Source organism: Cupressus sempervirens, chromosome 5 (assembly GCF_028749045.1).
Source record: "Cupressus sempervirens isolate cs-2001-9-10 chromosome 5, ASM2874904v1, whole genome shotgun sequence".
Taxonomy (NCBI): domain Eukaryota; kingdom Viridiplantae; phylum Streptophyta; class Pinopsida; order Cupressales; family Cupressaceae; genus Cupressus; species Cupressus sempervirens.
This window is the reverse complement of record NC_143122.1, coordinates 708,690,312-708,708,768: the sequence shown is the minus strand read 5'-3', so window position 1 is coordinate 708,708,768 and position 18,457 is coordinate 708,690,312. Positions and strand designations below refer to the sequence as shown.

Here is an 18,457-nt window from a genome sequence, read left to right as displayed (position 1 = left end):
TGTTGGATTGGAGTCCTTGCACATGGAGGAGGTGTTGATGAGGCACATGTATTGGGTTGTGAAGGTACTATAAGGTTGAGGAAGTTACAGTGAAGGCTAAAACATGGCTGGCCGGTTGTGTAGTTGTGCATGCTCCAGCTTTATGTAAAATACAAAGGTTGCTAAATGAAAGCTATGGAATTTGTTGAAGGCTTTTCATTTAGTTGGTTGAGCATAATTGATGAGTGTTATGTAATTTTTTGAAGGCTTGTCATTCAGTTGGTTTTAGATTATAAATATGTATGTATTTATGATTTGTATAATTTTAATACAAATATTCATTATCTCTATTCATACCTAGCTATAAATTAATAATCTAAAAAAAAATTAATTTATTTTTATATCTTAAAAGATGGAGAAAATCCTTTAAATGGTCTGTGAGCACTCAGTCACCTTTGTAGTTGTGATGAGGTCTTTATTTTCATTCGTGGTCATAGAGTAGAATATTTCAAGTGATAAAATGCATAGTACTATAACCAAATTTTAACTGATAGAATTCATTTATGCTTGATTTGTCAACAAGTTTGAGTTAGCTTTTGAGCTTTATATGAGGTCAAAACTCAGCACTATAAAACTTGAACATGCAAAAAAAATTCTTAAATACATAGGCTTTGGTACGACACAAAAGTCAAACCAATATTTTACTTTTATCTTTTAATTGCATAACTTTTCCCATTTTCTAATTAGTATATTGGTATGATAAAAAAAATGTTTCTCTAAACTCGATATATGATGAACAGGCACAATGGCTTTGACTGAGGTTGGGCGAATTTCAATTACTATTGCAGCACTCGATATTTTGGCATTCATCTTTGGAGTTGTGGCTAAGAACAAGAAGGTTCCATGTCTTGAACTTTTTCATCTCTTGAAAGATTTGTATTAGTACAATATTACGAGGAAAATCAATATATTTTAACTATCCTAGCAAATTTTCATTATTTTTTTATCAATTGGTTAGGTTGGGTCTATTTCTTTAAATTGAAAACCAACAGTATATAGAGAGCTCAACTGAAAATCGCATAGTAGTCATTTCAACATTTCATTACAACAAATCTAAGTTACTAGATTCATTCTTCGACGTACCAAAGTCTGGTACGATTCTAATGGTGAATTGATGAGGCTTTAGGACCTTCCAAATATTGCAACCTCCAACAGTTAGCTTGTAGCCTATGCTAAAGTGAATATGTTATGTACAAATGCGAATCATTTTTTCTATAAAAAAAATGCTTAAAAAAACTATCTATTCAACTTCCATTGACCAGCGAAGGGGTGAAACAAGAGTGTTATCCATCAGCATGGTTCCATTGAATGGAAAGCTCTACTAATTTGGAATCTCTAAAGGTAGAATTAGGGAAAAAGAATTTGTGACTTGGCAAGGTGTTAGTGGAATACAAAAGCTAATCCGATGGCAAGCTAGAAAATAATTTGTCCTTGGCATATTTTCCCCATCTTTCAAGGCATTTTTTTTCATCCTTCTAAATTCAATAGTTGTCTAATGATGGGTATCCTCCCCATGAATCATCCCAAAATAAAGCTTTACTTCCCTCCATTATGTTCCATGTGGTGTGGTCTAGTATTATTTTGCTAGAGTTAGATATAAAGATCCATATTTAGGATCCTTTGGAAAATTTCATAATTCTTAAGGCTTCCTCCCTATTTAGGTTTGCAAGGTATATCTCTCTTAAGATTCTAACCCATTTGAAATGTGGTTCATGTTTCCAAAAATAATTTGCCCCTAAAGCTTGGTTTTGATGTAGTTCATTTTTTATACTAGTTCCCCCATATCCCACTAGTTAACAAATTCTGTTGCAAGCCATAAATACAAATTTCTTATTGGTATTTGTTCCTTGTAAAAAAGAATTTCCTCATTTTCTTTACAAAATCCATATAATTACCCATTAGTAGCAAGATGCATGACATCAAGTATATTGAGATTGTTGTTAGTTTAAATTTCTAGGGACCACATTGCATTTTACCAATCTGCTTTAGTATTCAGAATAAATTGATTATTCAATTATGTATGCAAAACAATTTAAATTTTACTTTTTCCTTTGTATTTGAAAACACTGACTTAGTTTTACAAAGCTGCAGTTAATATTTTACTTCCTTTATGTGTTCTGTAGCCTGCTTTGGGAACCACTATTATAGGGAAGGGCATTGTCATCTACAAATACCCTTCTAATCCAACTATTGCATTGGGCAACTTCTCAATCATATTGTCATTCTTATCAACTATGTTTGGGGTTGTAGTTGTATTTTATCCCTACAAAGGGAAAGTTGTTCCTGTGTACGCTCTCCATAGGACCACTTCTCTAGTGGTGTTTTTCGCTATTGTTGTGTAAGTAATCGCAAACATATGTCTTGATAGCTTTTGAATTTAACTGTGTTAGCATTTTTTATCATCAATGTTTGGAATCTTAAAAATTAAATAGAAAAATGATAGGTGCATTTTCAATATACTAGTCAGCACATTTTTAATATTCTCTGTCTACAATGTACAGTCAGTTTCTTTTCCCTGTTTAGGTGTTTGAGGACGTAAATGTTGAATGGAAGAGAAAATTCAAGGATTGGATAACATTTTTATAATTTAACGTGAGATGAGCTAGTGGAGTTTAATCAACTAGCTATTTGAAACAACTTACTACTTTAACCTTTTCAATTTTGGATATAAATAAAAGGGTGTCTGGATAGCTAAATGTGTTTGCCCATGCTAATATCATGTATATTTATACCAAGGCCATCTCTTTTCTCACAGAAGCCTTGATGATGTGGGCTACAATCACAAAGAGTCTACATAAAACATGAAATGTACATCATGATCTCACAACAAAATGCCCAACTGCAAAGACTGGCTTATATGGTGGAGCTGTCTTCCTAGCTTTAAATGCTTCTTTGTTTTGGCTTATATGCCAAATGCTTGCCCTTAATGCAAGGGCAGATTATAAAGAAGACAAGGAGGACATCAAAGGTTAGTATGGGTAGGTATTGACAATTGAATATAATCGAGGAAATTATTTTTTTGTTTTACTTTGCTTCCATCGCAATTGCGACGGCCTCCCTAGCAATTGCAACAGGGTTGTTGTAGAGATGATGCCAACTGTCGCCACAATTGTGACGTCAACCTCTAGCATTGACATTGCAATTGCCAGGGCATCTATTGAAATTGTGAAAGACTCCTTGGCAATTACGATGGGGTTGCTGTAGAGGCGATGCCAACTGTTGTCGTAATTGTGACGTCAAATACAAGAATTGTGGCGGGGTTGATGTCACAATAAAGTGGCTACATAGTGATGGATAGGCATCATAATTGTGACGATAAAGGATAGATGTCATAATTTTTGACTAAAAAGCTACGACGTCTATTATTGTCACAGTGGTGACACATTATTGTCGTAATTGCGACACATAGTTGTCACAAATCGATGCCAAATGTATTAGTGCCACTATGATTGTCTAGTATCTCCTTAATCTCCTTTATAGCCAAACTAATTGCTAGAATACTCCATTGTGCTTCTGCAACTTCATCTCCATCACCTCCTTCATAATACTCTATCAAATATTAAATATTAAATACTAGTGAAATATTCAATTTAGCAACCAACTCCACTTCATAGGCATTTCCAAAATCATGCCTTTTCACTTCCTTGCATGGTCTAAACTTCTCATCTTCAACTTATTATATGTACCCACTGGAAAACACTTTTTTCACAAATGAGTCATGACTTCATCTCCAATTTGAAATTTCTTATACCTCTTTTTCACATCTACCTTAGCCTTGAACTATGTATTCATCTTTATGATGTTCTTCCTCACCTCCTCATAGATGTTCTTCAAATGTTCAACATACTCTTCTCCTTCAGCACTACTTATCTCTCCTTTATCTAACTACCTCAATTCAGAAGCATTTCTATAACTACTTCCATATATAATCTAGAATGGTGATTTACCAATACTCCTATTGATAAAATTATTATATGCAAATTTTTCTTGTGGTAAAATCAAATCGCATCCTTCTGACTTGTCTCCAACCAAATATCTCAACAAGTTTCCCAACCTCCTATTCACCACTTATGTCTATCCATCAGTCTATGGATGATGTGATGAACTAAACTTTAAATCTTTCTTCAACATCTTCCACAATGTATGCCAAGAATACCCAACAAATTTTGTATCTTGATCTAAAACTATACTCTTTGGCAGATCATATAGTCTCACCACTTCTTTGAAAAATAACTCTGCTACATGAACAATATCACTAGTCTTCTTGCAAGGAATAATATGTGTCATCTTTGAAAATCTATCAACCACTACAAAAATAGAATCATGCCTACATTGTGTCCTCGATAATACAAGAAAAAAATCCATGCTAACATCCTCCCACAGCTTCTTTGGTACAGGTAATGGCTGATACAACCCTATATTCCACTTCACTCCTTTTTCCATCTAACATACTCTGCGACTTTGTAAAAACTTCTTCACATCTTGCTGCAACTATTGCCAATAATAATTCTCATCAACCAAAGCAATGGTTTTATCTCTACCAAAATTTCCAACCAATCCTCCACTATGCATCTCTTTGATGAGATTATCTCTCATTGAACTTCTTGGAATACATAACTTGCTTCCTTTGAACAACATACTATCTTAGATCATTAAATCCAACCACTTTGTCCTGTCAAGTGTAATAGGTTCTATATAAGTCTTCCATGCTTCACCAAAATCAAGATCATCTAGATACAAAGTACTGAGTTCCTTTAACCCAACCACCTCTATCTACATTTCTATTAGAAAAAATTGTCTTCTACTAAGAGCATCTGCAACTTTGTTAGACTTCCTACTCATGTATTTCAAAATAAATGTATAACTCTGTAAAAACTCAACCCACTTTAAATGTCTTTGGTTAAATTTTTCTTGACTATTCAAATATTGCAAAGCTTGATGATCAATATACAAAATGAACTCGTTAGGAAGAAGATAGTGTCTCCATTTCTTCAATGCTTGAACTATAGCATAAAATTCCTTATCATAAATAGAATATTTTTATTTTTGCATCATTCAATTTCTCACTGAAATAAGCAACAAGTCTACCTTCTTGGCTCATAATAGCTCCTATTGTAGTACCACTAGTATCATAGTCTACTTGTTAAAATTAGGAAGTGCTAAAATAGGTTGCTTAGTAGCTTTCTATTAAAATAGATTAAAACTCTTATCTACTCCTATAGTCCACTTAAATTATTTCCTATCCCCTCTCATTATTTTAGTTAGGGGTCCACAAATACTACTAAAACCTCTTATGAACTTTCTATAAAAACAAGCCAATCCATGAAAAGATCTTACCTCTATCACACTCTTTAGAGTAGGCCATTCAAGGATAGCCTTCACTTTTTTTAGGTCCATTTTTAGACCTTCTGATGAGACTACATATCCCAGGTACACCAACTCCTTCTTTACAAAACTACACTTCTTTAGATTTATCAACAACTTTTCTTCCCTCAACTTATCAAACACCTTTTGAATATGGATCAAATGCTCCTCCAATGTCTTACTAAAAATAAAAATATCATCTAGGTAAACAATAAAAACCTTACCCAAAAACTCCTTCAGTACCTCATTCATGAGCCTCATGAAAGTGCTCGATGCATTGGTTAGCTCAAAAGGCATGACTAACCACTCATACAATCCTTCTTTTGTCTTGAAATCACTCTTCCACTCACCACCTTCTCCGATACGAATTTGATGGTATCCACTCTTCATATCTATCTTTATGAAATACTCAACCCCACTCAAATGGTCCATAATATCATCCATCCTTGGCAATGGAAATATCTACTTGATTGTGATCTTGTTGATAGTGTGAGAATCTATGCACATCCTCCATTTCCCATTCTTCTTTGGCACTAATACTGCTGGTACATCACATGGACTTAGACTCTCTTGAATCAACCCCTTCTACAACAACTCATGAGCTTGTCTATTCAACTCTTCACTTCCTACTAATGTCATTCTGTGTGTTTCCTTGTTTGGAAAATTGGCTCCTAAAACCAAATCCATTTGGTGACTAATCTTCCTCACTGGGAGCAATCCATCAGGTACATTATCTCATACAATATCAGAAAACTCTCCCAACATATCTACAAATTTTTTAGGTACCTCCTCTACTTCTTCTATACTATCTTTAGGAATTATAGAAAAACACATATGCTCACATTTAATTCCTTTGGGAAAATCTTTTCCATCAAAAAAACATATTCTGGCAACACTACATATCTTTTCTTCTTTATCCTTCAATGGCTTCAACTTATGCTTCACTCTATCCTTGGTTATGGTGTAGGTATTTGCTCGCCTATCATGAATAGCATGCTTATTAGACTACCATAGCCTACCCAGTAACATATGACATATGTCCATAGGTATGATATCACATAGTACCTCATCCTGGTAACTTCCAATCTTGAACTTTACTAAGTGTTGCTCATTGACCATGACCTTTTGGTCATCTTGCACCCAAGCAATACAGTATGGATGTGGGTATTTATGTCTCTTCAGCGTCAACTTTGTGACCATCATTTCTAACACTATATTTTTAGTACTTCCACCATCAATGATCACATCACAACACTTATCTTCACATTTGCACCTTGTCCAAAACAAGCTCCTTCTTTGATTAAGTTCATTCTCACCACTGAATAGGACTCTTCTATTAACTAGGACTTCTCCTCTTTTGGCATCTTCAGAATGTGATCTGGCCTTCTATTCTTTTATTTTTCCTTCCTTGGTGTTGGGTATGTTCAAATTCTATATGTCCTTCTTCTCCATAGTGAAAACATTTCCCATGGAAACCTCCTCTTCTAGATCCTTGTCCTCTACCTCTTCCTTTGTGATCTCTATTGTTATGATCATAGAAATGATTGGAATTATTTCCCCTCTAGTTATAACTATTACTTCTAGCCTCATCCTTGTTCTTCTAATCATCATTATGGCCTCCATAAGATCATTTTCCAAATCTTCCACAGCGACCTCTTCCTCTATTCTCATTGTCAAACTTCTTGCTTAGTTTCTCCTCAACTCTTAGGGAAAATTGGTATTCCTCCTCAATAATGTTCATTTGAACTAGACTCATCTCATCTTAAATACTTAGACTTAACCCATTAAGATAACAAGCCACTTTCTCCTTATCAGCTTTTGCATGGCCAGTTCTAATGAGGACTCAGTATAACTCTTTGGTATACTCTTGAATAGATTTTCTCGCTTGCTTTAACCCTTGCATATTCTTCAATAGATCAAACTCATAATCCATAGGAATGAATTGTCACTTTATTTTAGCTATCATTTGATCCCATCTGGTGATTTTTTTCCTTTCCCTTTCTATTTCGCTCCAACTAAACCTTTTGCCACTAGATCTTTGCATGTCCCTTCACTTTCCCCTTCTCAAACTTGACCCTATTAGGATCCTCAATATATTCATACTCAAAGTACTCCTCCAGTTCATTGATCCAATCAATTATCTCCTCTAGGTTAAGATTTCCCAAAAATGTGGGAACTTCAAATTAAGATCTTTTTCCAATCTTGGAGATGGCCCTAAAAATCCTCTCTTCCTCTAGGTTTAGAACTACCTCCGCTTCAGCATTTTCCTCTACTTCATCCTAATCCTCTCTTTCATCTCTTATCGAAAGATTTATTCCTCTACACATTTCTTTTTCTAATGCTTTCATTTGTCTTTGGAGGGCTCTAAAACCCTCAAGTGTAACATCTTTGACAATTATTTTCTATATTTCGGGTAGCCCAACTTTGAAAGGCCATAACTCACAAACTGTTGCTCTGATTGGCCATTATAACCACTTTTCAAAAATGTCATATCCTGATCTATAGGCTTGGAATGGTGCTAGCACCCTTCGGTTGAGTTTTTGGACTTCATCTAGGCACTCTAAGACATCCAATTGTGAGCTTGAAGATTTTTCTATAAATGTTGCCATCAAAAATTTGCAATAACTTCTCTGATACATAAGCTGGAGCAATGAAGTTTTTATGGTAGGCTTATAACTCTAAAATGAACCTTCATGTAGAAAATGAGAATATTCTGAGCTTGTGTGACAAACTTACTATAAATAGAAAGTTCCTATAAATAGTAACCACCATGTCTACTAGTCCTTATTAAAATAGAAAAGACTGAAAAGAAAATATTTTTGGATGATGCAAGATTTCTCTTACACCTAGGATGCTCTTGCATCATAGGGTTAGGTAAGAATCAACTATTGTGATTCACCCATTTTGTTGCTTAGTACATCCCTCAATATGATTAGTTGTATGTACTACATAGGTATTCAAAATATAGATTTGTTCTTATCATCTAGAATTGCAAAAAAATCCTTAGGTTAGCTCAAAATAGTTTATATAAGAGTTTGTGTCACTACAAACAACTATGTCCAAAATTGTTTACTCAACACTTAAAGCCTTTGATGCTCGACATCCACTATATCTTTAATGCTATAACATGGCCTCTAAATGACTCAACATCCACTATTCACTTGGCATCTAAATCACTCAGCATATACTAACTTGCTTGTCACTAGAGTGACTCAACACTAACTATCTGCTCAACACATATTGCATATTCTGCCCAGTTTGCATTATTTGACAACTTATGCTCGATACACACTACTTTCTTGGCATGTACTTTATGAATATGAATAAGTGCATAGTCACTCATATGTCAAAACCAATCTAAAATTAACATCTAATTTCTTTTTTACACCTTTGGGTAGGGGAAGACATGACATATGATACATAGGGATGGCTGAAAGTACTACTTTGATCATAGTCATTCTACTTTCTTTAGTTAAATATTTAAATTTCCAACTTCTCATTTTTTTGTCCACTTTTGCTAAAAATTGTATCCCAATCTTTACTTTCTATTATGTCTTTTTCAAGTTGAATACCAAGGTATTTTCCTGGAAAGGTTCCTTTTTTGAATTCCATTATTCCACAGATTTCTCTCTCCACTTCCTCTTTAATATTAATAAAGAAAATCTCTAATTTGTTAGAATATACTCTTTGACCTAATGCTTTCATATAATTATTTATTATTAGCTTAAAATGTTGACCTTCTTCCAAAGTGCTTTCTCCTAATAGATTGTATCATCTATGAATTATTGATGTACATTATTTTAGGGATCTCCTAAGTTACTATAATTCCTCTAATTTTTCTTTCAGTTTGAGCCTTTATTATAGCTCTATGACAAGCTTCTACCATAACAATGAAGAGAAAATGTGATATAGGATCCCCTTTTCTAATTCCTCAAGATATACTAAAAATGCCTTAAGGGGTACCATTTATGAGAATGGAGATTTTTGGTGTCAAAATGCAATTATATATTAATTTGATTCATTGATGAGAGAATCCAAAATCTTTGAGTGTTTTATAGAAGAATTTCCAATCTACTTTATCGTAGAATTCTTGGATATCTAACTACATTAGCATACAAGATTCCTTACTAATTTGTACATAATTCAAATTAATTCTTGGATTATGATAATACCATCAAGAACTGACTTATTATGAACAAAATCTTATGTTCCTCTAGAATGAGATTTGGTAGTACCTTTTGGAGTCTATTGGCTAGTGATTGTTAAAGTAATTTATAGATTGTATTACATAAGGCTATAGACCTAAAATCTCTATTGGATACAATTTTTAATTGTGTATTGTCTTGGATGTTACACAAATGTCATATCAGCCATCAAACAGAGTCTACTGAGCTCAGATGGTTAGCAAAGTAATTTATAGTGACTACCGAGCATTCCTGAACATTACACAGTAAGTTAGCTCTTACCGAGCTCACTCGAGCATCAAAGGATTTTGTAGTAGAAAGTTAATGTTAACTGAGCTCCTAAGGTTAACAAAGGGAAAGTCAATGTCTACCAAGTTCACTTAGTCATCGAAGAGAAAGTTAGCTTTTATTGAGCTCACTCAGTAAGTGAAGGAAGGTCAATGTTTATCGAGTTAACTCAATCTCTGAAGGAAGTTGCAAGGTTTGCAATGTTTACCGAGCTTCACTTGGTTAACACTGGGGAAACCATTCTGGAGTAGTGGGCAGTGAAGAATTTTATTGTTCTAAAGAATTAAGTTTAATTATTTTGTGCAATATTTGCAGTTGATTGATTTAATGTTTTTCAGTTGTTATAACTTGTAATTGAGCCGACTTGAAAATCTATAAGGTATATATGAAAGGTCAAGTTGTGAATTCATATATATGAAGAGTGTGGATGCATAAGAGTGTGAATGTATGGATGTAAATGGAATGAGTAAATATTGAATATATGAGCAAATGTTGTGGAAGGATTAGATATCCTTATGAAGCTGAAAAGGTGTATTCGATCAGTGAGGATCTAGTGAAGCAGAATAGAGATCTGTATTCAACAAAGATAAGTTGCATATATTTCAGATCACTTCATTGTTTCTTTCTAATCATTGTAATAGTGATTCAAAATCTCTTAATAGAGTTGGTTTAACAGTCATTTTGTAAATCCTCTAACAAGGTGACAATTCAATTGAATTGTTCTTAAGACCTCCAACTAGGCCACTCCTTATAGGGTGATTAAATCCTCTAACAGGGTCACACCTAATAGTGTGTTTTGTAACCTTTAACAAGGTTGGCTCCTAACAGGGCTCACTTCAAAAGAGTGAAAACTGGTGACTAGTTACTTGGTGGTTTTTCCTATATTGGGTTTCCACGTCAAATCTGGTGTCTCTTGTATTCATGTTATTTCCTTTATGCATGCATGTTAATCACTTTAAATGCTTAATAAGTTAACAGAACATCTATCAAATTTCAGCATTTATTTGTGTGATTACCGAGTGTCAGCAGCAACTATATTTTAAGACATCTAAGGATCTATGGATTTATTTCTATGGTAACTGATTCACCCCTCCCCTCTCAGTTACTCCATCTCTATTTCCAAAAAATCTCATGGATCCATATGTTCATTTTTCTTTATCATTAAAGCAAGGAATGTATTTTTAATTTTAGTTAGAAGGGATCCAAAATTCCTAGTTGCCTCAATATTCTTCCAAAGGTCTTCTCCTAGAATATCCTCACAATTTTGAACGAAAAAGACCTGAAAGCCATCAAGGCCCAAAGATTTATCAGGATTAAGTTGAAAAAGGGCATCTTTAATTTATTCATTGGTAAATTTCTTATTTAATATTTTATTATCTTTTGTAGTTATTATTTTTGGAATGGATCCTAACATCTTATTCTGAGTTATTAAATTTTATGTTTCAAAATTATTAAGAATATTTGTATAATATTCACAAAATTTTCTATTATGTCATCAGGGTTTTCAATTTCCTTCTCTAAATTATCCTTGATTTTTATTATTCTATTAATAGTACTATTATGAAAAAAAATCTATCACCTTCTAACACCCATGTTTATCTTGATTTTGTTTTTAGAATATTTCTTCTTTGGCTAGGATATTTTCCCATTTAGCTATAAGTTCTTTTTCTTTGATATATTTTTCATTATCCACTCCTACCCTAATAATTTATTTGTTTGAGTTTTTCAATTATTTTTCATTCTCTATTTTTTATTTAAATATGTTATTAAAATGATTTTTATTCCTTCTTCTTTTTTCCTTTAATGATTTCAATTTGGCTATAAAAAAAAACATCCTTATCCTTCAAATTTATCTTCATGCCACCATTGATATATATTTAGTCTGATGTTTTCTCTTATGTCTTCCAAAATTAGATTTTATTTTATACATTTTTCACATTGTTCCAGCATCTTTATCATGTCTACTATGGATGAATTATCTAGACAACATCTATTATTCTCAGTTGTTTCCTTCATCTTCTCTACTAAACCACATATTTTATTGTCTTGGTAGTTTCATTTTTCACTTCTCTCTTTTGAGTGATCTTCATGTTGTTTTTTTGTGCCTAAACATTTTTTATCTATAATAATTTTGGGGCCAAGGGTTGAATCTCCTCCACTATCCCTCCTTGTTCAATATTTGGTTCTAGAGATTGGATCATGCTTACTAAGCATTTTCATGTATTTTCTAGATCTCATAGAATTTTGTATCCTTCTTCCCTCAAATTTTTTCAAATACCCCATGGAAATTTTTGTATTTTATCATTACAACACAAATTCCTCAAATCTAATTTTGATTGCACAATTGAGTAAAAATTGTAATCATTATGTCTAGACTCTGGATCAAACAACATAATTTCATGGATTTTTTTTTGGTATAAATTAGGTTGCATTTTTTATATTAATTTATTGGTGATAATTTTAATAGGGTCTAGTTTCTAAATTTCAATTTTTATGCTAACTAGAATTTTAGTATCATTGTAGCTTCTAAAGCTAGGTCCCAATCCAACAAACTCACCTATAACATTGCCAATTCTTTTAAGAATCTAAATATGATTAAGTTATACTTGAAAAAAAAAATATTATCCAAGTTGGTTTATTCATTTTACTAATGTAAGTTACATCATAGTTGGGAGACTTGTTACATAATTTTACACTATCCTTTAAGAAAACATTGAGAATCAAGAAGTAATACATCCTTAGTTTTCTTATTATTACAATGTAAGTATGTTCAAGAATCAGAGAGGGATAGAATACTTAGCTGACCCTTGCAACCTACCTTCAACTATTTTTTCAAGGTAGATTTTGTAGGATTTTGATTATTCCAAACAGAAAAAATCCCTAATGATTTATATTTAAACCATTAATATTATAAAAAATAACTACTTATCATCGTGAACTTTTCCTTTTGTTCCTTGATTTCTCTATGACATCCATGATAATCATTTCCTTTTTTTTAATTTAATATCTTTCTTCAATTTAAGATATCTCCCTTCTTGTATTTTTTAATCTCTTAACACTAGAACATTTGGGGTCAATTTGCGACACCCATCGCAATGGCAGAGGCATTTCCATGTAATTTGGATTTTTTTTTGGTAAATATCCCTAATACTGGATACAATTGATAAATTGTGTATTGTCTTTTATGTTAAAAAAAATTCATATCATTATCAATCAATGGGTGTCAAGCTCACTTGAGTAGTAAAGATAGTTTTTTATGTCTATCAAGCGTTACTAAGTTTGCCAAGCTAAGAAGACAGTTTCTACAGAGTTAACTTGGGCATCGAAGGAAAATCTATAGAAGATGAGTGTTAACTGACCTCACTCAGTTAATGAAGGAAAATTTGGATGGAACCAATGTTAACCAAGCACACTCAGTTTCCAAAGGATCTTTGTGAGTTTGTAGTGTTAAATGAGCTTCTATTGGTTAACATGGGAAATCCTTCTTTAATTTTGATTAAAGGATAATCCCATCATTTCCTACCCCTAATCTCAACTCAAAATATTTAATTAAGATTAAATATTAACCCTCATGTTTATTAAAAAAGTTTTAATAAATATCTCCTCAACCCAAACCCTTGAAATAAATAAAACTTTATTTATTTTCTAAAAATCTAATTTATCCTCGTCCTAAGAAGTTCTAGACTCTTCTAGAAAGTCTTCATCCTCATCCTAGGAAGTTCTAGACTATTCTAGAAAGTCTTTATCCTCATCCAAAGTCTAGACTCTTCTAGAAGATGTCTTTAAACCTAATCCTAATCCCCTGCTAACCTTGTCACAATCCCTAAACATGGGTTAAGACTTACTAACCCAAGCCAAAGTTAACAAATATCTCCTCCTTCACCCACCCTCATTAAATGTCATCCACTTGCCTATCCCTAAGCTAATCCTAAACCATCCTAATCCATCTTCTAATCATTTGCACAATCCTAAGCAAGCTTAAAACCTTCTTAATCAAGCCCATGTCAAAATTCCTCTCATCTCCCTCAAAATATCCCAACCATAAAACTTTATGAAGCCCACTAGGCCATAAATGACTCTTCCAAGCCCGTTCATTGCTCTTACAAGCTATTATGAGGGTCTTTATAAATATTTTATCCCTTGAGCCTCCTTTGTTGACTCATCCTTCCCCTTTCCTCCATCCTCTTACCCTATGACATGTGTCACTCCCTGATTGGCTGTAAGGAAGCACAATCCATGTGCTCTCCTCTCATGCAATATGAGCCCTCCATGAGCTTTTTCCCATCCTTGCATCTTAGCCCTCAATCCCTCAAGCCTCTTGCCTATAAATTGGATCCTTCCCCTTTGCAAAACAACACAATCCATGAAGTAAAGTCATAATTCCATTTTAAAGAAGCCATTTTACATCAAAAACATACACTCACACCCAAATTCCAACTCCATTTGAAGCCCTTTTTGAAGCATAATCTTGAGCATACATCCTATCTATTTAGACAAAGACATTCAACAAGAGAGCTTCTCGTTGAGAGAGCCCATTAATGGTTCATATTCTCAATTGAGAGCTCATCTTAGTCTATCTTGAAGTTTATGAATTTTTTTTAGTTTGTAGAAGTTTTATTTAAATTTGGTTTCTATTAGCATACTACATTTTGGTACACCCGGTGGGACACCGCATGGGTCATCTTCATTCACTTTTTTAGTCAAGTTTTGTATGTCATTTGCTAATTTTGGCTAATTTTTCTTATTTTTGTGACTGGTAGGATTGTATAAATTGGTTTTGTAGGTCCACATGAGCATGAAGAAGACAAAGGAACTCATAGTCTATCTCATAGTGTTTGCAGATTTTTCAAGATTATAGGTGGACAAAGCACTTGGAATTCTTCTTCCTCTTCTTGTTTATATTATTCTTATTCCATCTACTTCTTCTTCTTCTTCTTTTGGGAGATCTTGGCCATTTTTTTTTAAGGAAGTAAAATCATACACACTTCTTTTTAGTGCTTAAAATGAACCCCCAAATCATACTTAAATCCATTAAAAACTAAAAATTTGCAAAAAAAAAACTTTTGACAAGTGAAACTAAACCAATCCAATCATTTGCATCCTTGCAACATCAAGGTTTTAGATGCATTCATGCAAAGTTAGGAACACTTCATTTTTGGAAATTTAAAAAGAACTTGAAGTTTCCATTTCAAAAGGTTCAAAATCAACACTAAGTGCACTCTAAAATCTAAATCAAACTCAAAGCATCAATCAAGGATAAAATGAACCTCATTTGCAAATATTTTAAAGTTCTTTTAAAAATCTCATGAAAACTAAGAGTCCTAAATGGTTGCCAAAATTGTCCTAAAAGCTTTGTTATTTGTTACAAACAAATGTCTTTTTGCAAAATCTTGAATGGTTCTTAGGTTTTTCATCCATCAAAACGATCTAGGAATATCATTTTTGGGCTTAAAAAATGCAAACTAGAACACAAAATCTTGAATGAAAACCAAAGTCCAAAGAGTCATTTTCACTTTTGAGTCCAAAAAAATCTTGAATGATCTAAGGTTAAAAGAAAGAAATTCAAAGTTCTTAAAACAACACACAAAATCTCAATCTTGATTGCTCAAAAGAAAAAACTTGAATGTTTAATCACTTGTCTTTGAATGCATGTTGCTAAAATCACTCTTGAGTGCCATGGATTAAAATCAAGTTTGTTTTTTTAATGAATGCGTGATTAAAACAACAAATCCAATCTTGAATGCAAAAGGTCAATTAATCATTACAATATCTCACACTTCATTTTTTGGGGCATAAAAAGAATCTACATTTTAGAAACTTTCTAATTTATAAAAACAAATAAAGACACTTTGAGTGAATTTGTTGTTGGACTCACCCTCTTTAATCACCCATCATTCTAACCATTGGTTGCAATATCAGTGCCATATATGGGGATGGGTCTATCTAAGAAGGTGTTAAGTGCTCCACAAAAATCAAATTCCACTCACTTGAGTTTTTATTAATTTTCCTAAGAAAATTTCTTGAATGCACATTAGTCTCGCTAACACTTCATTTGGGCATAAAAATTGAACAAATCTTGACGTGGAGGGCCTCTGAGCACGCACTTGAAACTGATTTTTACACATCTTTATTTTGGATTTAAAACAAACTCACACTCAATCTTAAATGCCTTAAAGAAAAATCAATCGATACTTGACGTGGAGGGCCTTCGGGCGCATGAGTTTACTTTTGTTGACCCTAAATCTTCTTGGTGTATTCATTCTTCGATCAATTTTACTTGTGTTAATGCTTCAAGTTGGAATTGAACATTTTCATCCTAAACATGTGTGTTTGCAAGGTCTAGATCAGAAAAACTTAAGCATTAGTTGGAAAATAATTTTGTCTTTTAGCCCAAGATCATCCAAGTCTTCTCTCCCCTTGTCGTCTTTCGAGGCCATCTTGGGTGCATAAGATTAGGATCCAAAATCTTGTTTAAATTTTAGGAGGCCTACTTGGAGATTTCGTCACCCCTTGGGATGACCTCAACTCTAGCGTTCCAGCAGAGTATAAAGATCGGGAGGTGAATCCAAAGACACCTCTCTTGGGATCAAGATTTTGTCACTTGGGCTAAGCCTCAAAGAACTTTATACCCTTGAGAAGTGAAAGAGGAGAAGTGGGTTACCACTCCTCTCAGCTGTGTGACATCTTTTTGTTTTCATCTATGGATTTGGGCCTCATGTACTTTGGGCATATCGAGGACTCCCTAGCTAAACCATCTGTCAGCCTTTTAGACAACCATCTAGGGTGTTAATGTGTTTGAAGTGACTGATTGAAACATTTGTAAAACATACACACTCCTTGGCACAAGTATCACATTCTGAGAATCAAAAACTTCTATCTGGTTGTTCCTATCTATTGCTTGATTTTTTACTTGTTGAATGAATGTTTGCCAAACTTGGTCAATCCTAGCTTAGGGCATACTTAGCGTAGTCACTGCCTGTTCCAGAAGTTGAACGAGTTGAAGCAAAACAACGAAAATCTCTCTAAGCCAAGCAGATTCAGGAATTTATGTCAGAACAACCCAAACCCAAATAGAAGTTTCACAAAGCCAAACTCAAGCCATCTCAGGCATACCAAGAAATTGCAGCTAAGAAAAAGGAAGTAACACCAAGCTCTCAAATTTCCAAACTCCACAAAGTAGAAGACAAAGCTATCGACAAAGCCCTTCAAGATGCCTGGTTAGATCACATTATCATATTTAGTAAGAATCTAGGAGTTAACCCTACTTATGTCTTACCAACTAGGCATGATTTCTATGATTAGACCCCCTTGTTTCTCCACATCTTCTTGCATAAGCTTCACTTTAGAGTCATCCTTGTAGGTAAGCCAGCCATCCTTAGTCATCCCATTAAGCATTTTAGCTCATCCATCTCATTTAGATCTTTGCCTTAGAACCAAACCAATCCCCTCAAACCTAGCTAGCATCCCAAAAGCCTAATTTTCACATCCAAGACTTCAAAATTGTTGTCACCTTGCCAAAGGTTTTCCATTCGTACCATCTTGCAAATCCACCAGCCTCACCAAGGTTATCCCTTTGACAGAGCTTTGTCTAGGGTAATCTAGCCTTGTCACTTGTCATCCCTCATCACCTTGAGCTAAAGGTTGGGATCCATAAGTGGTCAATCTCATGTTTTTCCTAAAGGATCATTAGTCTATCCTTAAGTTGACACAATCACCACCAAGCTTGCACATAGGAAAGCAGACCTTTTATGCTTTGGTAACATATCTTTGAAGTTAGAATCTCCAACCCAATCCTCCTTAGGTTTGTCATATAGCTTTTCCTCAACCTAGGAAATCATTTGCATAGAAAATCCTTCCCCCTTTGCATCCCTCCGCATTGTTGCATCTCATCCCTAGGAACATTTTGCATTTTAATGCCACCCGTCACTCGCTTAGCCAAGAAGAAGAAGGAAACAATGGAGCCCTATCATTTGGATCAAATAGCATCACTCCCCTTGAGTACTCAACCATCCTTCAGCCCAGAGAACACTGTACCATCACTTATTGGCATTGAAGCTTTCATGAATCAACTAGGAAATGTAGTATTGGTGAACGCCATTATAGACAAGAACAAAGAGACAATCATGGCTAACTTTCGAAGGGACAACATAGGAGCCTTCGACTTTGGAAGACCTCCTCCCTTATAAGATCCATCTCACCCATTATTTCGACAACTCCCACCACCCAGAGGCTCTTAAGATTCAAATCATCCTCGATATGTGCCAAAAGAAGAGCCTTAACCCACTCCATATGATCCAACAGACCCAAACATACCAGCCTCCACTAGAGTTGAAATCTCCCTTTCGCAAACCAATCCAGCCACCACCACTTCATCATTGATCCATACCACTCCATCCCAAACCCCCTTTGCCCAAAACACCTCATCATTCACTCCCTTCACTATTGGTGTTGCTGCTCTCCAACCCAGCCTTCCAAATCCACCCATCTCCCAAATCAGTGCTAGCATCTTTGGCCAACCTTAGCAATATACAACCGGGATACCACCCATGGGGCCAAGTAATCAACCTTTCATCACCTCCAGC

The 18,457-nt window shown here is 34.2% G+C and overlaps 1 pseudogene; it reads left to right on the top strand.

Moving 5' to 3' along the window:
- The first annotated feature begins 782 nt into the window (after window positions 1-782).
- LOC149557955 (uncharacterized) lies at window positions 783-3,021 on the top strand (annotated as a pseudogene).
- The last annotated feature ends 15,436 nt before the right edge of the window (window positions 3,022-18,457 follow it).